This window comes from Ambystoma mexicanum, chromosome 4q (genome assembly GCF_040938575.1).
Source record: "Ambystoma mexicanum isolate Mex_15411 chromosome 4q, UKY_AmexF1_1, whole genome shotgun sequence".
Taxonomy (NCBI): Eukaryota; Metazoa; Chordata; class Amphibia; order Caudata; family Ambystomatidae; genus Ambystoma; species Ambystoma mexicanum.
Genome location: NC_090928.1, coordinates 481,168,193 through 481,192,378, shown reverse-complemented (window position 1 = coordinate 481,192,378; position 24,186 = coordinate 481,168,193).

The window sequence follows — 24,186 nt, the reverse complement described above, 5'->3', positions numbered from 1 at the left end:
TCATTCCAATGGGCGTCTCACCCGCCAAAAACAAAATCAGGTGATTTCACCTGCCTTTGCGACACACATGGTTGAGAGCTATGATGACAATGACTCACTGTTACGTGGAAAAGCTTAGTTACAAGAATAGTGGTATACGTTGGTAGATTATGAATTCCACAAACCATAGTAAAGATATTTTCTTTCCTACTCTTAGTCATAATATAGTTTTAATGGTTTTCAGGAAGGTGCTGAGCATTTCAATTTAAACAGATCTTCTATGTCTAAAATGAAAACAGTGATATATAGCAAGCTTTTGAGACACAGGACAGATCAGCAGGGCAGTTAATAAATATTCCTATATTAGGGCCCAGGCTTCCCAGGACTGGAACGTTTCGTGTAAATCTGTGTTATGGTTCACAGATATAAAGGGTAAAAGAAAAGGGTGTGTATTTCTCTTTTCCATTGATTTTCCCATAGGAACAATGTTCAATTTCTGCTCACACCTACAGCCTAAACTGCTGGATCAATCTGTGCCAAATAAGAAATGAGTGAGGCACACAACACTCACACTAAATCCATTCTTGTTTTGGTGGCAATCCGTTCAGTGTTTTATTTCTTTGTTATTTTGCACAGAGCGGGGTACCCCTGTAGCCAATAATGTAGTCATATCTCCCATGATGTATTGCTGGTGCCAAGCATTTTCAGTTCTGAAAATCCATCATTACGTGATTTGAGAATCAAGTTCTGAATTGGCGTTGGAAAGTGATCTAAAATTATGTAAAGGGTGTTAATTTGGGAGTTTTGATTGCAGGGAACAAGTGTGAAGTGTGAGGAAAGAAGATTGGTGAAGGTTTGAGATTTGGGGATACGGGACAGGTTATTTTTTTTCCAAAAATGTTGCTGTGATCAAGAAGCACGGCAAATAGCATAAAGAAAGAGTAAATACTGGAAAACGAGTCAGTGAGATGTGGCAATCAGATGAGTATTTAATGTTAATTGAGGATTTCTTTATAAATATATATATATATATATTCAGTAAAAAAACTTTGTTAAAGGGACGTTATGGTTAAGTTGCTCTACTAAAAACCTATGAAATTCAGTGAAAAAATGTTGTTAAAGGGACGTTATGGTTCAAAGTAAAACCGAAAAACCCCTGAAATTCGGCAGTTATGGTAAGATAAGCAACCATAACTCGCGCCGCCACCTTGCACTGCTAACACTAACACCCAGGACATCAAAGATGACATCACAAATGTCATTGATGACATCAGTGATGACATCACGTGGCTGGCTCTCCCTTTTTTTCCTTTCCTGACATATCTAGGCCACATGATTTTCTTCAGTAACAGTCAGGAACTAAAAATTGTAAATTACTATATACGTAGACTTATCCTTCAAGTATGTTCTTAGAATAATTCACTTATGGTCCAGTCATATCATATGAAACATATACATAGGAGAAGTCACAACCTTGAAAGACAGCAATCCTTTTTGTGCATTAAAATTATCAGTAGATTTATCAGCACTTTCTGATACTTTTGATGTTTTTTTAATACTGTACTTTCCCTGTATATGCTCATATTTTTATATGTTGTACTCACACTATTTTCCTTAGTGTCCAGACACATCATGTGATATATATAGATAGGGTAAGTAACAGCTTTGAAACAGAGCAATTATTTCTCTGCATAAAGGTAATCAGTTAGATTATGAACACTTTCTGCTACTATTGCTGTTTCTTTTTCCTACTTCAATTCCCTTGTATATATTCATATTTGCATGTGGTGTTGTCTCTTTGTGATATGTGTATAATAATGCAATTATGTAGTAAGTGGGTTTTATTACCTACTTATCACAAGTTTCACTGTATGCAAAACTCTAATATGAAAACAGTTATCATTTCAATATTCAACATGGCAAGCTTATGAATATTGCACCTCCATCATGTATGCTGCACACAATGCCTATGTTTCTACATGAGTACCTTAGTATACTGGATTGAAGTTAATAATAGAATGCTATTTATATCAATGCATAGCTTAATGCACTGATTAGCACTTGATATGTATTCCAATAATCTTTGACACTTTTTTTATTAACATTACACTAAGAATCCCTTGTAAAGACTTTTCATGAAAGGTAAATGCACATGTCATGTCATCAGTGATGTCATCAATGACATTTGTGATGTCATCTTTGATGTCCTGGGTGTTAGTGTTAGCAGTGCACGGTGGCGGCGCGAGTTATGGTTGCTTATCTTACCATAACTGCCGAATTTCAGGGGTTTTTCGGTTTTACTTTGAACCATAACGTCCCTTTAACAATGATTTTTCACTGCATTTCATAGGTTTTTAGTAGAGCAACTTAACCATAACGTCCCTTTAACAAAGTTTTTTTACTGAATTTCATAGTTTTTTAGTAGCACAACTTAATAATGACTTTGACTTTATGTACATATAATATGGAACATACTGAACACTTTCTACTGAATTTGACGGTCCCCAGACATGTTTGGACAACAGTACCACCACCTAAAAACTCTGGGGAGGTATGTGTAATAGTTATATCATAACATAGGAACATTTAACAAATTCACAAAGCAGCACACATACAAAGTATATGTAGTAATACTTAAAAAATGTTACCCATATATGTAACACACTAACCATTCATGTAAATACAATATGTTTTAAAATGGAATATACCAAAAGAAGGTAAAGTGGCTTCCACCATAATTACCTCACAGACGCTCCACAACCAACAGCAAGACCAGACATATACACTACTGATTACATATCTCAGCAGACATAGTAAGTGCACTTCTTTTTACTCATATATTTATAAAATTTCTATATTAGAAAAAAAACATATTACTTTTTTGTTTTCTCACAGAAATGTGTAGTACTCTCGACTGGCTAGAGGAGCATTTCCCACGAGAGGAAATGTTAGAAAATAGTCCACCTAATGGTACACACTTTACTATATAAACCAATTAATAAATATTATTTTGTATACATTTAACATATACATTTTTTTTATTACAGACCATACAAAAATTCCAAGCATCTCACAACAACAATCAGAGTATATCATTCCACAGCAGATTAATCAAAAAATGGACGACCTTATGCAAAATTTTATGGATTTGAAAAACTTTGTGGAAAATTATGTGAAACCCCCCAACAGCACACCATTGTCCAACCTGCACGTGTCCCCCCTCACCCTATCCCACGCAGTTAACCCCAAACCCTGTCTATGGACCAAAGCGTTTCGATGAGATTTCCTTCCCTTCTTCACCTGATCCCAGTTATCTAGAAATCCCTAATTCTCCTGTTTTTGTTTCCGTTTCTGCCCCACCTTCCCAGTCATAATTGTATATATATATGAAGTAAAGTTACTTTTCTTATATTGTGTTGTAATTACTTTCGGTTCCTTGTGATAAAACCAATTTAGGTGTCCACAGACACCACGGTTGTTCGGAAATGTTCGTAAAGAAACGAAAATGTAACTGTCCTGAGGACACTACATCTCTCCGTAATGTTCTCATGCAAGTTGAAAATGTTCTAAGAACACTCGTAGTGTCCTGAAATGTTCGTAAATAAATGAAAATGGAGTTGTCCTTAAGAACACTATGCCTATTCGTAGCGTTCGATAGCAAGCAGAAACTGTTCTAAGAACACTCGTGGTGTCCTGAATTGTTCGTAAATAAACGAAAATGGAGGTGTGCTTGAAACGCTATGTCTGTCCGTATTGTTAGCAAATAAATTAAACTGTGCTAAGAACAAACGGCTGTCCGTAACTGTTCGTTTTACATGTGACACACTTTTAATTAGTTCAGGACCCGAACACTGTCCGCAGAACATCAACACGCATGCGCAAAACAATGTCCGTACATTGGGTGTCCTGCGGACGACCGCTACCTTAGCGAACATGCTCACAAAACAATCATCTAACCGCGCCCACGCTCATCTCGTGCTCTAAATGCGGACACTGTTTGTGTCACCGACCAGTTTAAAAGTACATTTCCAAGTAATCCACAATATTTCTCATTAAAAAATCACCATACCACAAATCCCACATACTAATCCTAACTTTCCACATAGTTTTTGTGACTTTTTGAACCTTTTTTGATGTTCGATCAATCTTGTGATCGGCGCGCATGTCCGCGACCCGCGCACAAGCACCCTGATATAAGACCACGCCCTAGAGCACATTCGCATTGTGTTTCTGACTATTCCACAGAGCACACTGCATTTTGATGCATACTTTGCAGATTTTGAGATTTCCATCTCCAAGCCTATGTCATCCATGGTTCGACTATTACCACATGGTGCGACATCTGCCTCAACACCACCCCCACCCCCGTCACCACCACCATTTCTCCAAGGGCCTGAAGAGGGGAACAGGAGTGAGTATACAGAGGAGGAAGAAGAGGATGACGAGAATGAGGTAGAGGAAATCCCTACTACCCGCCGTCGGCATGAATCTTGGGTGTGGCGGTTGTTTACCGTTCATGGAAACGGTCCTAAGTCTCATGCGAACTGTGTCACCTGTAATGAGTGCAAAATGGTACTCAGTCATGGGAAGCATGGTTCGTATAGCTTTGGGACCACTACCATGAAGCGACACCTGCGCTCATTCCACACTGGGGCCATTCGCAAGGTTGTACCTTGCGAGAAGCGTAGTAGTTTGATTGCCTCTACTTCATCCTCCGTTCCTGTTCCTGTCACCACAAGGAACACCTCTGTGGGACAGCGTCTTCCTCAAGCTGCCTCACAGGCCATACAGAATTCTGATGACCCTTACCTTTTGAGGGTCACAGTTGTATGTGTGTACTGTGACACATTACTCTGCAGGGGGGAGCGACTTCGGAGTGCTTTTGAGACGATCGTCTCAGAGCACCAGAAGACCTGCTCACTACCCAAATAAAACCCACTCTACATCTTCCTCACTCAACTCGCCCTTTCTTATCCCTTTGGTTGGTGTCCCCCTCCCTTTACTTCCTTTCCCTCCTCTCCTAGTGTGTCGTGTATAAAAAAGAACAAAAAAAATACAAAATAACAAAAAAAAAAAAAAAAAAATAAGGCTCTTTTCAGAGCCGCCTTTCACAGTTAAAAAATAGAAGTGAAGGGGGCGCTGTTGCGCACGGCTAAGATGGCCGCCTAGGTGAAGAGCTCCGGCTCGAACGTAATCCTTTTTATTAATAAATCCTTCCAGGTTAGCGTTGGCCGACGCGCTACTGCAGAATATTGCTGGGGAATGCCTTTGGAAGACATCCTGCAAAGGCTGTGTGAGTGGATCTCGAGACGGCGGAGCAATCATCGATTGTATCGGAAGCGCCTGCAGAGCGGCGGCCTGGCCACTGGTGGGCTCCGGGCGATTCGCACTCGAGCCCCGGGCTTGAAACGGCTGAGCGGCCTTGTGGGGGAGGAGCAACCTGCCTGAACACGGACGCTGCCTGAGGACGGCGACGCACCACTCATCCTCCTGCTGGACCGATCGGCGGCGGGAGAGCAGACCCCCTCGCTCCGGACTTCAGGCCACAGGATAGACCGGGCGAGGAAACGCTGCGACGACGACACCAGCCCCCTGATTCCGGTCCCGCCCGCGGCAAAGCCCAGCTAGGACGTAGCTGGTGAAGTAAGTGGGCAGACCGGGGAGGTGGACGGACAGGGGGCCAGCGCCCCCCCACAGGGAACATCCGTGCCACGGGAGCGGGGGCGAACGACACAGGCGCCAGGAATAAACATCCTATTCACGGGACCCCCCCGGGAGCATACACTCCCCGCCGTTGTGGTCTTGTGGGGGTACGTGCTACGGACGGCAGCAAAATCTGCCTGGACGCCAAACGCACAGATTACCCGTGCGAAGGGACAGCCCCGTGCTCCCATACACGCTGCGATACACCTTGAACAGTGAGGCCCGCCGGGCCGCTTAATTCCAACACTCATCCGCCCCTACACGGGGACTGCGGTGTGGACGGTGGGGGCACTACATTACATCCCGGTTGAGCTGCAGGCCAGAAGTTCACCTGGATCCCCTCGATGTAAAGACAAGGCAACGGCTGAACGCCAACCTCTTGCACTCCCGACATACTCAAGGCCGAGGCTTTGCTTCATACGGGGACCGCGGAGGCCCACCACAGCACCCCGGGGACGAGATTGTATATCCCGGTGCCCACCCCCCAACCTACATCGCAACAGAACCGCTGCTGGTGGTCATTGGTGGCCGGCAGCATACAGACGTGGGAGAGCACAATTCACCCTAGAAGTTGCAACGCCACCCAATGGGCCGCACTGAGAAAAAAACTACGGGGGTGAGAAAGACCGGCCCAATGGATTCCTACACAAACTCCCAACAACAGGAGACGCCAGGAGGGGCAACACAAGCGTCTGATGCTCAAAACTCGGACCCCTTGGACCGCTTGGCTACAATTGTACAGAACGGGTTCCTGGCGGTCAATGTGAAATTAGACGACATTGTGGCGACGATCGGCTCCTTAAAAGCGCGAATGGAGAAGGAAAGCGCACGCATCTCGGAGGCAGAAAACAGGATAGGTGTAAATGAAGACGTGCTCACACAACATGGTCGTGACATAGCCTTACTCCAGACAGAACTCCGCAAGACGCAGAATAAGTGCGAGGATCTCGAATCTAGATCCCGCAGAAACAACATCCGTATTGTTGGAGTGGCAGAGTCGTTTGGCAAGGGCTCCATGGAGAGAAGGGTGGAGGAGCTATTGAAATCTGTACTAGGGGAGGATTCCCTGTCCGGCCACTTCCTCGTTGAAAGGGCCCACCGCACCCTGGCACCAACCCCCAAGCCGGGCGCCCCACCCCGAACCATCATTGCGCGTCTACTCAACTACAGGGACAGAGATGCGATCCTTCGATCAGCAAGGGAAAAGGGGACACTACACTATGAAGACAACAGAATACATATATATCCGGACTTTTCTGCAAATGTACAGGCACAACGCAGGTCCTACGAGATGGTCAAAAAGCAACTACGACTCCGCAACACACCCTATGCCTTAATATTCCCTGCAAAAATGAGAATTCAACATGGCGGTAGAGCCCACTTCTTTGAAAACCCCGTAGAGGCACTGGCATACGTCGAGGCCTCCATCCCACTGCCCCCAAGAGACCGCGCAAGAGACCCGAATGCAAGACCCTGCCCGGGTGAGGGTAGAGGCGATCCGGTGGATGGATGAGACTCCCCCCTACCAGTTGCAGTTTGTTTCTCTTTTCACTACAATGTCAGCACAGCTAAACTGAACCGAAATCCGACGTAATCGGGCCGTAGAGCCTCCCGCATGGGCGGCCAGACGGCTGAGCATTGCTTTGCGACGATGCACCCTCAGGATTGTTCCAATCAGTTACTTGGGCTCATCGTCAAGTTGGGGCAGATGATGTGGGTGGTGGGAGGGATAGGGCCAAAGGGTAAGTTCTTTTGTTGTGATCACCGCCCAGACGAGTTTCAGTTTGGGAGGGAAATGTGGGCAGTTGAAGGTTGTGGTTTGGTTGGAAAACGGTCTCACAAGTGCTGGCATCGCTCCAGTCCTGAATACATGTGCATTAACGGTTGTCGAAACTTAACACAAACCACACGCACAGATAATGGGTGATGGGTTAAAGGTTAAACTAATGACATGGAATGTCCGAGGCCTAAACAATCCAATGAAAACCAGAAAAGTAGGCAATTATGTCAGTAGGCACGGGCCCCAAATTTTAATGCTACAGGAAACGCATGCGCAGAGCACGGTTAATGATCAAATACTGGCGAAATGGGGTAAGCAGCGGTTCTCCACGAACTACTCCTCACAATCCAGGGGGGTAAGCATTCTGATTCACAAATCACTGGGGTTCATTGAAAAAGGCCACCTGTTGGACTCGATGGGTAGATATGTACTGGTCTGGGGGGAAATTGCTGGCGAACAGATAACCCTGGTAAATACCTATGGCCCTAATCTTGAGGACCCAGACTTTTACTTGCATATATTTGAAATCCTTGCTAAGCATGAGGCAACAAACATAATATGGGGAGGTGACTTCAACGCTGTGCTGGACCAGGCCCTGGACAGGTCAGCCAAGACACCTAGACCACCATCTAGGACGTCGCTAGCTCTGAAACAGATAATGCAGCAGCTGTCCCTGCTGGACGCCTGGAGGGTGCTGTATCCAACAAGCAAGCGTTACACGTTCTATTCCTCTGTGCATGACAGTGAGTCACGCATCGACTATTGGTTTATCCCCTCAGGCACTTCATACGCCTTACAGAGCTGCGAAATCCTTCCCCGTACACTGTCTGATCATTCCCCAGTGACCATGGAAATTATTATCAGGGGTGCCCCTAAGCCGGCCAGGAGGTGGAGAATGCCTACCGGTATATTAAAAGATCCAAACGTAGTAGAAAGCCTGCACACAGACATTGCCGACTTCTTCACAGACAACATTGGGTCTGTGGACCATATCTCCTCAGTCTGGGAAACATTCAAGGTGTGGGCAAGAGGGGTCCTAATATCCAAAACAACGGGCCTACTGAAAGAGGTACGCCGAGACCTGGAAAGGGTGGAAAGGGAACTAACCGTATTGGAGGAGACATATAGCCGAACACATGGTGGAGATACCCTCTCTGAAATACATAAATCTCTTAGGGAATTCGATAAATTGGCAATGAGGGAGGTTCACTATATAGCAGCCCCTTCCAGAGCCCGGAGATACGGGGAGGGGAACAAGGCTGGGAAAATGCTGGCCAATCTGGTCAAGCAGGAAAACAAAGTGGCCCCGATTGCGTCTATACTCACGGCGCAAGACGTGATGGTAACAAGTGAACAGGGAATAAATGATGAATTTGTACAGTTCTATAAAGCACTGTACGCGAACCAAGATAGGAAATCCCCTGATGAGATCAAAGCCTATTTGGCCGCCTTGGATCTCCCTAAACTCACAGAAGAAAACAGGCTCATACTGGAGCAACCAGTCACGGCAGAGGAGCTCACTGAAGCGATCAAGGGGCTCACGTCTGGTAAGGCACCGGGCTCGGATGGCCTGGGAGTGGAATTTTACAAAGAATTCCGGGAAGAACTGGTCCCAGTTCTGCTGGAGGTGTGGGGGGAGGCTCTGGGTAAACAATCCTTACCACAAACAATGCGTGAGGCCATAATAACGGTGTTGCCCAAGCCCCGCCGCCCGCCTCAAGACATGTCATCCTACAGGCCCCTGTCCCTAATAAACGTGGACGCCAAAATCTTCGCGAAAGTGCTGGCAAACCGTATGCTACCCATCACGCCAGCACTAGTACATGCCGATCAAAGCGGGTTCATTCCCCAACGGTCCACCGCCCTCAATTTGCGTAGGCTATTTGGCATAATGTCACAGATCAACCCGAACAAACAAGCGGTGGCGATATCCCTGGACGCTGAGAAAGCGTTTGACTCGGTTTCCTGGGAATATCTGTTCTCGGTGTTGGAGGCATTTGGGATTGGCCCATTTTTCATTCGGTGTGTTAAACTGCTTTACACAGCTCCATGTGCGAAAGTACACACAAACAGAACTATGTCCCAATTGTTTGAACTAGGCAGGGGTACCAGACAAGGGTGCCCCTTCTCCCCTATACTTTTTGCCTTAACAATCGAGCCCATGGCGTCGGCGATACGATTGAGACACGATAATAGAGGCATAACACTGAAGGGAGCCACCCAAATAATATCATTATATGCGGACGATACGCTACTCTATGTTCGCGAACCTGACAAAAACATTGTTCCCATCATGACAGATATTAACGAATTTACAGAATATTCTGGATACAAGGTCAACAACTCCAAGTCAGAGGTGTTCCCGCTCACCCCCTCCACAAGATGCCCGGCTCATATTTGTGGCCTTAAATGGTCTGCACACCACATCAGATACCTCGGGGTACTGGTCTCCTGCAACAAACAAACACTATACATCGACAATCACGATCAGGCGCTACACACACTTAATGTTAAATTACAGATATGGAGGCGTCTCCCAATTTCACTACACGGTAGAATTGCCATTCTTAAAATGATCGTACTGCCGAAATTGTTATACCTATTTGTAAACATCCCCATATGGCCAGGGAGAGAGTTCTTCTCTAGACTTCGTTCTATGGTGGTGTCCTTTCTGTGGGACGGGAAGACAGCCAGAATCAGCTGGGAAAAGATGACAGAACCCTACGAGAAGGGGGGAATGGCCGCACCAGACTTTGAGCTCTATTATACTGTGTCACAAGCACAATTTGCAAAGTACTGGTACGATGATTGTGACAACTCCCCTCACGCGCAAATAGAGGAATACACTACCGAGCCCACTAACATTGGATCAGTGATCTTCAACACAAGACATAAAGACTCTTGCGAGTTCGACCCTGTGAGTTGCACAGTAAAAGCCTGGGGAGCGATATATAAAAGGCTGAAAATAGAGACTCCATATAACCCTGAGGTGCCCCTGTGGAAATACCCTGGCCTCCCCCCCACGTTCGATACCGATATACAGGAAACCTGGGACCCCGGCAGGGAGATGAAAATAGGCGATATGTACCTAGAGGGGAAATTCGTGACCCTGGAGGTGTTCACTAGGGGCGTGGGAGGTGGGCAGCTCAAGACATTGCAGTACTATCGAATGAGATCAGCATATCACAGTCGCTGGCCGTCATTCCCAGACGAACCCCCTTCCCACCCGTGTGTGCAGTTGGTTACAGTGCGGGGTGGGCTGGGAATCTCCAGACTTTACAAGGCAATGCAGACTCACTCTGCAGTGGTAAGCCAGGTGAGGGAGAAATGGGAAGTGGACATGAAAATGCCAATACCAGAAGAAAAGTGGGCGAGATACTGTGCACTAACAAAGCGAGTCTCCCTCAATGCCGGGCTTCGACAAATACAATTTAAAATCCTCAACAGACTGCATTACACACCCGCCAGGATAGCTACATTCACACCAGATGACCCAGGCAAATGTCCCAAATGTGGGTCCCCGGCAGCGGGGTCTTATCATATGTACTGGGAGTGTCCAGTTGTGATGCGTTTCTGGGAGAAAGTAGCGGAAATGCTAAATGAAGTCACACAGATTCCCCCGCACCTGACCCCACAAAAATACTTATTTGGTGATATAGGTAAATGCTCCGAGAAGCGTAGAAGATTGTTCAATGTGTCGTGTGTTATAGCTAAAAGATGCATATTGAAGTTGTGGAAGAGCCCGGCTGCCCCCACCATGGACGTGTTCTTACGTGAACTAACCTACATCAATGAATGCGAGGAACAATTCGTGCTGTCCCAACCGAGCATGAGCAGGCCAAAAGACATTTGGGGCCCATTCAGGACATACCTCTGTGACATGCTTTCTGATATCGAAACAACTGTTTAAATTACTACTGTTATTTATGTATTTAACAACAATATTGTTATGCATACTACTATATATTGTGTTTGCTGGGCGCTGCTGCAATTGTCGAGACCTCAATAAAAACATGTTATAAAAAAAAAAAAAAAAATAGAAGTGAAGATACATAAAGCATAGCCATTTTAATTTTGTGAAAATCCGTGGACGGTCCGCGAACAGAAAAACAATTGCATTGCTACCCTATTGAAACCAATGCATTTTTCTCTAACAGGAAGTAGTGGCTCTGAAAAGAACCTTTGGGAGGTGTTTGAATGTAAAACATTTTAACTACGTAAGACGTACTTCAAAACGAATGCTGTATTTCTAAAAAAGGTCACAATGCATTTTGTACATTTCTCAGAAAAATCTGATTGCCAGCATAAGTAAGATGGACTCCATCTTTGCGAAAAATGTATGTACTACGAAACAAAATATTTTCATTGTTAAACGAGGACATGCCAAAATCTCTTAGGAAGGCACAAACAGCCTAATTAACATTACGCCTTGCTTTCTCCATTTGTGGACCACATGAGAAAGAACGAAGCCACACTTGTCTCTGCGCAATCCGTGAAAAAATTATTTTAGAGTTTGGAAACATGTCCATTATCTTCTGAAGTCCTTCTTTCATTGCAAATTGCAAAGAAATTCCAGACACATGTCCTAAACTGTTCCCTCCACAATGAATTACAATTATGTCTGGATGTTCCTCTATCTTCAAAGTTGCACAGAGAGGTAGCAAGTCCAACCACTTCATTCCACGCACTCCATGCCAGTGCACTTCCACATGTGGGAATCCAAGATCTATAGATACTCCACAGCTTTCTGCATGCACCTTCAACCAATGAATCCACGATTCTCCCAAAATCCATACAATCTGTGTTTTGAAACACTCAGCCATAGCTATCTGTTCTTCTCTCTGCAAAAACAATATCTGAGAAAACCTCTCCTAGCATAACACACTCACTAAACTTTACTGACCAATCCCTTGCTTCATCCAATCTCATTTCCATACCTCCCCTCCCCAAATTCTCCGGATGTAATACGCGGTGTCCTAGAACTACCGCCATGTCCGCAAACGTATCGTAACATGTACAGCCCTTCTACCATTTCGATTTCACTCTCTGTGCCATTCCCTCATTGGATGTAGCTAAGCAATCACATGACCATCCACCAATCAAATCCAATAACTCTACATGTAACTGCATCATCATAGAGCAGCACGACAAATGTACGGTGTATCTCTCGGAGTACAAGTCTCATACCATTGACAACCACGATCTACGACAAATACTATACAAATCTCCAATATTTCTACTTGCAGCTTTGTCCATATCCATATACATGAACAGAAAGTACAGGTATGCATATTTTCTACACAGTACATGAACACATTTTCTAACCGACTTTTACCTTCTATAATCTGAAAAATTAATGGACTATCATTGTTTCATTGTCCTAAAATGACCTGTGACTTACAAACCTTTATATCGTTTAATTTCTTCATACACACACACACACATGCAAATACTATTAAACTAACATTTTTGAAATAAAATATATACCCGACATATAATCACACAAAATAACATACACACTCTATGATCAAATCTCAAACAATAATATTTGTACAAACACATAATTGGTTTTAATTTTTTTCGTTTATTTAAGTACTTACATACATATAGGACAAACAGACCATGACATTCACTCACTGTTACGTGCAAAAGCAGGCTATGACATATAGCTCTCAACTCACACGCTTTTGGCGAAAGTCACCCGCCTTGTAAAGGACTGACTCACCCGCCAGGCCTCCTGCACGCCCATTCATTCCAATGGGCGTCTCACCCGCCAAAAACAAAATCAGGTGATTTCACCTGCCTTTGCGACACACATGGTTGAGAGCTATGATGACAATGACTCACTGTTACGTGGAAAAGCTTAGTTACAAGAATAGTGGTATACGTTGGTAGATTATGAATTCCACAAACCATAGTAAAGATATTTTCTTTCCTACTCTTAGTCATAATATAGTTTTAATGGTTTTCAGGAAGGTGCTGAGCATTTCAATTTAAACAGATCTTCTATGTCTAAAATGAAAACAGTGATATATAGCAACCAAATTACTAATTTATTTCTTTTACAATTGGAGTGAAGCCCATTCTCCTAAATAGAAGCAGCCGATTTTGATTTACAAAGAACAACTAAGAAGCAAACTACTCATTTTTGAAAAAAAAGTAAGTAGATCGTTACCATAATATTTGATTTATAACTCACACGCACTGTACGGTGCATTCATGGTATTTCCGTGCCTAAAAATAGAGATTCTGCACCATTCTGACCAAAAATCCCCCCCGTCTTAAACAGTGATCTCCTGTCAGAATGGCCCTCAAATTCCTATTTTTCAGCACACAAATTACCCAACTCAGCCGCTAGAATGTAGTTGTTGTAGAACAAACAACTGTTTTAATTGTACAGCTTTACCTATATTATTTATTCTTCTCCTCACCACCAGCTTCCTTTTTTCTGTCATCTGAACCCCAGTTTAGTAACACATTAATTGAAGACTACCCATCCCTAGTAGTTCAACTTCCCAATTCACAATCACACACCATTACATACATCTTTATCATCTTACTCAAACAATCATGCACGCAACACACATGCATTGCAGAAAACCCCAACCCACACCTTCTGTATTTTTTTCAACAGACGCTGAAGAATGCCCACCAAAAAGCAACTCCATAGAAAGGGACGCAGAGGTAGGGCAAATGAAAAGAAAAGTCTCCAACATAAACACCCATCTATAGCAGAATTTGTAAAAAAACGTTGAAACACAACAGCTAATACAGTCATGTTGTGAAACAGAAGAAGTTTCTAGTGCAAAAACGTTGCCTCCTCTATCACAAAGTAAAACGACCCAAAATACTATTAACAGAAAATCAACTATCACTACAAATAAAACGTCTTCTATAAATCTTGATATAGTACAAAGTAAGCATACCACGAAAAGTATATTAGCCAAAATGTTCCGTCACAAAGTCCTTCAAAATCTGATAAAAACAGGAGAGAAACCAGGTTCAACACTTCAAACCTATTGTAGGAAAGTAATCTTAGAAGCGTTGATACACAGTGCAATTCTTCTCAAAAGAAACATATTTATTGTTGTGTTAAACAGAATTAAACCACTAACAAAACTAATAACTAAATTTAAAAAAAGACTTCTCAATAAACGAAATGTGAACAGAAATAACTTCTTAAATATCTGTGGAGGTGAATGGAGTCACACTACAAGCAGAGAACCATACTTTAATGAAGAAGTGTACAAACAAAAGCAAACTAATACAATTCCCATACATAGCAGTGGTCGAGGTTATGAAAAAGTTAATAATACCATAATGGAACAATAAGTACTCCTTACAAAAATATGCCCTGAAAACTTAGATTTACCCCTCCATTCGGCTGAATCAGAACATCTAATTTACACATGGCCATGCACGTCAATGTGTAACATTCCCAAAAAAATGTTCAAATCCTTACGCCTATTCCTCAATCAATATGTAAAAAGCAAAGATAAAATCAAAATTAAAATACTGCAAAGTATGGATGCTTGTCCAGTACGCAAGCACACAGGATTGCAAGGACATTCGTTGGCCTGCATATCAGGAGCTACTTGCAAAACAACCTTCCATGATATCAAAAGGATATCAACACATCATGCAAGTATAAGAAATCTGGTTTATGAACTGTATTATGCAAAAAGTCCTGCTTTAGCACTAGCCAATTTAAATATCATTCTTCTACTTGGTACACCAAAAGACCTACTAGAAGAAATCGAGTACATGCAGAAAAAATATTTTGGAAATGAAACCCACTTACAAGATGAATTAGCTGTCAACCAACTTCGTAACAAATCTGCACATGGCAACCTTTCACTACACACATACAAAAAAGAAATACTAACATTTCAAAGCACTTCAGCTGAAGTACCAAACCACGTGTGTGTATGTTGCCGCAGAACGTGTTATAAAACTAACACAAAAACTATAGAACTTTCATACAAAATAGAAGACAATGAAGATTCTAAATGGTTTGAATTAGCTCTCTACCTTATAGCAGAAAACAAATACGAAATAACTGACCCCATAATACTTTGCAGTTACTGCACTACCAAACTTGACAACAAACAAACTCCTTCACGTGCTATCTCAAATAACTTGGAATTACATCCACTACCAAAACTCCTTCAACAACTTAATTTATATGAGAGCATCATAATTCAAACAGTTCATCCATTTCAAGCAATAATACGCCTTCAACCAAAAACTGCAAAATCACCTCTGTCTGAATTAGTGAAAGGTATTTGTGGAAAAGTAGTGTATTTACCATTAGATCTAAAAGAAAATGTGCACACTTTAGGAGTGCAACGTCCAATGCAACAATCTTTAATTATCTTGGTAAATGGAGTGCCTACAAAAGACAAAAAAAATTGGCAACAACTGGTAGATTTACATAAAGTTAGAGAAGCCCTGCAATATCTCAAAGAGAATAATGATTATTACAAAGAAATTAATATCGAAGAAAACTTGAAAGATACAACTGAAATAATTCAAGAGACACAAGAAACTGGTCAATTTGAGCTCCTAGATCCTGCTACAATAGCAAACACTTTAGACCATTATACAATTTACCCATTGCACTCTAATGACACCATAGAAGATGCACTGGAAACGTACAAAATGCGTCAAACAAAAGGATCACCAATCAGCATATGGGAAAAAAGTATAGAAGCACGTGCTTTTCCTCTACTCTTTCCTACTGGCAAAGGAGGAAGATACGATGATAGACCTGTTCAAATATCAGCATCAGAATATCGCTCATTACAAATGTATTCTGAAGATCCCAGATTTCGACAAAATGTGGAATACATATTCCATCTACTCTTTGAAAGTGAACTAGCAACTTTATGTTACGGAGTTGCCCATATATTAAAATCAGGATCACACTTTCAAAATATGACAGCCACACAATTATTACAAAAAGTTCAACAAAAAGATGAGGTTTTACAGGCAAATCTTACAAATCTATTAGCAAATATGCGAGGTACTAAAGAGTATTGGTTTCGACGCCATGGAGATGTACGTTGTATGATCAGAAACCTTGGCCCACCCACTTGGTTTGTTACATTAAGTTGCGCAGAATATGCATGGGAAGATTTACATGCTTTCCTACGCATATCAAACGAAAACAAAACAAACATAGATATACTAACACCTGGAGAACTTTGTTCTCAGGATCCTGTTAATGTTTCTAGATATTTTCACCATTGCTTCATTGCTATGCTACATTTTATTTGTAATAAACTGTTCCTCCCCTTGGAGAAGTGCAACACTTCTTTTGGAGAAAAGAATACTAAGCCAGTGGAGCGCCACATGTCCACATGCTTTTATAGATTAAAGATGCTCCTAAATTTGGTCAAGACAGTGATGCCACTGTTTTACAGTTTATTGAAAAATATGTCACTTGTGAAATTCCGTCAGAATCCACGAATGGTGATCTTCATGCAAAAATCTTACAATTCCAAAGACACAAATGTGGCAAATATTGTCGTCGCAAATACAAAAACAAAGGGAAATATTACACCAAATGCCGATTTGGTTTCCCTAGACCAGTTACAAATACAGGTCAAGTGAACAAACTCATGTCTTCAGTTAGACATAGTGTTAAAGGTAAGTCACCTAAAAATACATATTGCATAAAAAGAAAAGAAGAAGAAAAATATATCAATGATTACAAATGCAATCATTGCCCACTTGTGGAATGCAAACATAGATGTGCAGTACATTGCAGACAATTCTACTGCAGTTGCACGATATGTCACAGCATACTTAACCAAATCAGAAAAAAGAGAGCTCCAAGACCTCTGGAATGACCTGTCATCAGATAAAACAGTGTCTCAGAAATTATACAGCTTGGGCATAAAAATGCTGTCCCATGGAGAATGTGGATCCTATGAAGCAGCTGATCGATTAACTGGTACTGCATTGTATGGTCAATCTGCAAATATAGTATGGCTAAGTCTTGGTCCAGCTAAATCTAGAAAAAGAGTTCTAAAATCATACGAAGATATAGAAACAATAGACAAACATGATCCCAAAAGCCAAGACATTTGAAAAAACAATGTATTGGACACATACTACCCAAACAGGAGTACCACTTTGGAAACCATGTGTCTATACCACATAGCCCAAAACTACACATACAAAAATAATATAAAACCTGATGAGCAAAACCGTAAATACAAAGTGACAAACTGTGATGGCAGCTTAGTAAAACTCACCAAACCAAAATTAATTAATCATATCAAATTGTCATTAAAGACTCCTCAACATAAAGAAATATATTACATGTCCCTGCTACAACTCTTCAAACCATGGAGAAAAGAATAAGACATACTAGATACCTATGACTCATATGAAGACGCTTTCAAAGCCAATGAAAGCAGTATAACTGATGTAAACTTTGCACAGTACAAAACAATGTTGCACAATGAACAGCAACACGAAGAGGAACTCCAGGCCCAACTAGATAAGGACACTCCTGACAGTAGTCAACCTTCTGTCACAGGAAGCCAAGAACCACTGGGAGAACCACTAATAACAAATGAGGCAGAATTAGCTATGATAGAAGTAGAAAACACCATGTGTCACTATGAAGATAAAGAAGACTTAACTACACTACAATCAAAACTAAACAAAGAGCAACGTAGCATTTTTCAAGAAATAACAAAAGAAATTGCACATGGTGTGCAACATGAAAACAAAGAATGCAGCTGCCAAAATTACAAACTTATACTATTGTATGTCAGTGGTGAAGTTGGTTCTGGCAAAACATTCCTAATCAAAATCATCAGTAAGTTCCTTCAACAATTGACAAACAACAAACTGTCAGCTGTTGTCACTGCCCCCACAGGTTTAGCTGCCTACAACATAGGTGGTGTCACTTTACACCGATTATTACTCCTGCCAGTAAAACACCAAAACAAGTTAGATTATTACAAACTTTCTGCAGAAGCTGCAATGGATGTACGCAGAGTATTGAAACAAATAAAAATTCTACTAATAGATGAAGTGAGCATGATGTCCAACCTAATGTTGGCTTTGATTCACCTCAGATTACAAGAAGTACTCAAAACAAACTATGAAGAGCTCTTTGCAGGAAAACACATCATTGTTTTCGGAGATCTTCAATTGACACCTGTAAAAGGTGAGCCTATTTTTACAACATTAGGACACAAACTCTGCCGTAAAACTGTTGGCAGCATTGGAAATGTCAACCTTTGGCAACATTTCCAATACAGAGAATTAACAGAAAACATGCGCCAATCTGCAGATCTCACTTATGCCAACATCTTAAAAAGTATCAGAGTTGGTATACTTTCTAGAGAAGCAGAAGCAATATTGAAAACCCGGCACATTCATGCATTTTATGGTGATAATGCATGTGCTACAGATGTTATGGAACAATTAGCCCACAAAAATGTCAATTTTATGGCCTTAATGCCAACTCTTGCAAGCTGTTTCAAATTCAATGAAATAATGTTAAGCAAAGAAATGCAACGAATTATGGAAATTAGCGCCACAGACAAACTAGATGTACATGGAATGACACTACCCATGTGTGACCAAGCCACAGCAAGACTAAATAGTTTAGAAAAATCAATCTCAAACACATCAGGGTTGGAAAAGATATTAAAATTATCCTTAAATTGCAGAGTAATGCTTAAACGTAACCTTGACATGGACCAAGGACTAGTTAATGGAGCACTGGGTACAGTTGTTGGCTTTCAAACATACCCACGTGACAACAAAATTCAGTTTGTCAATATTCTCTTTGACAAACTTTCAGAAGTAAAAAGAATAGGGCGCTCAACAGCTCGATTCCTTCTCTTCAAAGACATGTATGTACGCAGAGAACAATTTTCTCTAACTCTTGCATACGCAGTCACCATTCATAAATCACAAGGTCTTACTCTCGACAAAGCAATGATAGACATTGGTAACACAGTCTTTAAAGAAGGCATGAGCTACGTAGCACTGTCACGCCCCCCATATACAAACATATCCTGTTCCACAAAAAGGAAAATGTTCTAAAAGAACACTAAATCAAACAGAAATGCAACAGGATGTCACTGCAAATTCTCCAAAGAGACTAAAATAAACTAAAACTTCATCAAGTACCACAAGCAAAAAAGAATCAATTAGGGAAAGTAAACCAGGTAATTCTTTAAAGAAGGAAGACAAACTCCAAAAAAAGCAGTTAGATACAGAACTACCTGGACCATTTAAATTCTCAAATGTAGTTGGTGTAAATTGCTACGCAAATGTAGCAATGAATATTCTATTTCAATTACCACCAATTGTTGACAACATTTACTTACACAGTACAGACCCATTGTGTTTGCAAATGTTAGTACTTCACAGAAATGCAGCAGACAATCCTAACAACACATATAGTGTTTATGGAATAAGACAACAATTGGATTGCTGTGCTGGAATGGTGAAATTCACTATAAACTCACAGGAAGATCCACAAGAATTTCTAATGTACTTACTATTAGTACTGGAAAACAAAAACATACCTATAAATGAAATCTTCCAGATTTCATACATGTGGAAACATACATGCACTCTATGCAACAATGTGACACAAGAACAAATCCCCAATGAGCGCTTTGTCTATATATCAATACCTAATTGTGAATCCGTTCCATTTCAGCAACTTGTACAAAATGCAAACCACGGTAGATTATGTTCTACCTGCAATTCGGATAATCGCTCCACATTACTAATACAAACACATAGTAAATACGTAATACTAATGCTTCTACGTTACAATGCAGATGGTACGAAAAACAACTGCAAGTTGACTGGATTCACACATGGTCAAATATCACTTGGTAGGAACACCTTCACAACAATAGGTATAATCTACCACGCAGGAGCCACAACCAACTCAGGGCACTACACTGCATATATAAAAAAAAATGTGGATGGTTTGAATGTAATGATAGTACCGTTACTCTAAAGCAGAGATTACCAGCTAATCTTACAAACGCGTATTTAATGTTCTTAAAACTAAAATTTGATAACTGAACTGTACTTAAACCTTAAGTACACTTGTAGTAAAAAAATATAAACTGTCACAATATTTCAAAACCTATCTAACTGCCCAAAGATTCTACAACAACTAATCAGATAAATTAATACCACTCAAATAGAACAAAAAATAGACAGTTAGAATACGCCAATTGGTATCAAACTGTCCCAAAATTTACAAATATTCAAACAGATAAATCAATACCACGAAAATATATCAAAACATAAACAGTTAGAATACACCTACTGGTATCTAACTGGGCCAAAATTTTACAATATCCAAACAAATACCTAATATCTTACTGCTCACAAAAAAGCATTAGGCAGAAAGAACAAGTAAACGCGGAAAACAAACAAATAAATAAACTGTAGCATAACAGAAAAAGTTTTTTTTTTTAATCCAACATGGATTTTTTTTTCTCCCACAGACCCAATAATTTTAGCAACAAACACAGAAACTTTGCAAATTGCACAGTACTCTGGTTTGTAATCTACTAAATATGAGGGTCAATAAAAAGAAGAAAATGTTGATTGTACAATGTAATAAGTCATTATAAAATACTAATACTAACATGCTATTTTCTTTTATTACAGAAATGAACAAGAAAAACATGGACTCCTGTTACTAAACCAAATAGTACGTATAACAAGATAAATAGAACCATCGCACCATATCACACCCATACAAGCTTATAACATTGTTCCTTATAAATTAGTTTTTGACCCAAAGTTATAAGCCACTATGGGTGTGATATGCTGCGGTGATTGTGGCCAGGGCATACATTCTTGGTTGCATTGCCAAATGGCCATGCACCCAACATTCTATACCCTGGCCAAAACCACTGCAGCATATCACACCCATAGATGCAAGCATTGCAACCATTTTTATGTCCGCGGACAGGGGGAAGGTCCTAGGACACATTCAACTTGCCAGAGGACAATACTGTAACGCTCACCTGATTCCCACGGAGGCGCTGGTCTTGGCAGGAAGGTGTCTGTGACCCGAAAAGTGATGTGCAGGACTCGATTTGCTTCTGGGGCCGCACCTCTTGCAACTGTGTGTCGAACTCGAAGGGTGAGATTTCTGCAGGTGAAAGAATATGGGGGTTAATGATCTGGGTTGTTGAATGTCCCTCTCTCTCTCTCTCTTCCTAGCTTCTCCGTAGAGCCCCGAGGTCAACGTGCTCACCTTAGATAGGTGAATGCTGGACTCTCCAACTGCGTCTGGTGCAGGGTGCCGTTGCCAGTTCCTTCACTGGTGAAACATAGGCCTCTTGACATCAGAGGATCCCTACCGTCGTTAACTGCACGAGCGGTGAGTTTCCGGACACCTTTTTAGTCCTTATAGTCTTTAGGTGCGTGGGCACGTTAATATAGAACAGGACTCTGTATAATGCTTTTTCCTATTTGTCTTGCAAGGCTCTTGAGATAGGAGATGGTGTGAAGAGAGCCGAAGTTGGAGCCAGAGCCTTGGAATGAAGCGCTTGGAAATGCGTAAGTAAATGCAAGCGCTCTAACTGTCTCTTTTCCCTTGCAGCTGTGAGTTCGTGCTGAAGAGATGCTGGAAAACGCCAGAGTATTTGCAGGTGTTCTATTGTGGCGAGCGCGATGGACGTGAGTAAATACCTGTCTAATGTCTCTTCGTTTGTCTTTCAGATGCTGGGTTGCAGCGTTGAAGAAATCCGGAATTCGCGGAATGCCGGTAAGTAATAACAATGCTTTTGTCTTCACAGGCGGAGGTGCAGCGTGAAGAAATGTTCGCTGCCGATGGATCAGGTGAGGAAAGCGCTGCGTGTAAAGGTTGCCGTGCTAACCTGTTGTTTCTTGTCTTTGCAGGTGCTGCTGAATATTGGATACAGGAGTGGTAAGTATTGTTCTTGCAGGTTCAGGATCGGAAGGAAGAAAGGCTGGAACAGACTCGGTGAGCGTTCTGCTGCAGATGCAGAATAACGCGAAGCACGTTTGTTCAATCGGGTGTGGTTTAAATAGCCTTGGAGTGATGAGGCGTCTTCCTCCACGGCCCCGCCTAGGTAAGAAAAGAGTTCCAGTTCCAGAAGAGTTCCCATGTTGTATCCAGGGAGTGGAGCTTGCCCCACCCAGGTAAGAAAGTAGTTCCTGTTCACATAGGATTCCTATGTGGCTGGTAAGTAAGCAGCATGGTCTGCTGCAGGTAAGTCCACCCAAGCTTCTTCATACATATTATGAGCCCGGCGCTTCCAGTGCCGGGACCGATGTCTTTGATGAGCCTGGTGCCACCGGCACCAGGACAAGGTCCAAAAGGTCCCAGTGGGGACCGGCTGGTGCCTAAGATAACGGTTAGGGGCCTGCTTCCAAGGACGTTGGGCTGTTCCTGACTCCTTGGAAGCAGTGATCATGACAAATACAAACAGCGTCCTCAGGACACCCCCATTTTCTTTATGTACGAACATTTCAGGACACCGCGATTGTTCTTAAAACATTTTCACTTGCCAACGAACAATACAGACAACGTCTCCAGGACACCCCCTGCAAACATTCCAAGACCCCACGAGTGTTCTTAGAACACTTTAAAGTTGACACCGAATCCATTCTGTTTATTTACGAACATTCCAGAACAGCCGTGTTGTCCGCAGACAAATCGAACACAACAAAAGCGGCTAGCACATAAATAAAATACAACTTTGAACCTATCTCATACTCCCCCATCCTCCCCAAAGACTTCTACACACCAACAGACTCTACTAAATAGACATTTTGAACAAACTTTCACCGCGCTGTCTGCGGATGTCCGCAAATGCAAGATGGCGGGCGCGACAGAAAATCTGACGCGCATCACGCACCACGCCGCCCAATCAATGGACACGTCGCATGTCAGCGGACATGATGCAAGCCGCTGGGTCAATCGGGGTGCTGTCCGCGGAGCGAACAGGGAAGTCAGTCCGTGAAGCGAACAAAGATATCACTAATTTTTTTGCCTTACATTTTGGTCATTTTTAAAAAAACGACTGGACGGATTTACACCAAATTTGCAAAAGCATGCTTTTGGGACCAGGCCGTCACTCCTGCCGCAAATTTGGTGTAAATCCGTCCAGCGGTTCGGGCTGTAGCCGTGCGCAAAGTTTTTTCCCATTCAGTCTATGGGGAAAAAAAAAGTTTTGGGACCCCCCTATAACTTTTCCCCCCCTGGAAGAATCCTCACCAAACTTTGCAAAAAACAATCAGAGTGGGCCATATACTTTTTTTTGCAAAGTTTGGTGAGGATTCGTCCAGGGGGAGCGAAGTTATAAGCCACGCAAAAAGTGCTCTTCCTATGGAAACACCAATTTAACCATAACTACATGGCCTCTACCATGGCCATGTAATATATGTATATATATATATATATATATGTATATATATATATATATATATATATATATATACAACATATCACACCCAAAGATGCAAGCATTGCAACCATTTTTATGTCCGCGGACAAGGGGAAGGTCCTAGGACACATTCAACTTGCCAGTGAACAATACGGACAACGTCCTCAGAACACCCCCATTTTCTTTATGTACGAACATTTCAGGACACCGCGAGTGTTCTTAGAACACTTACAGCTTGACAACGAACAATACAGACAACGTCTCCAGGACACCCCCTGCGAACATTCCAGGACCCCA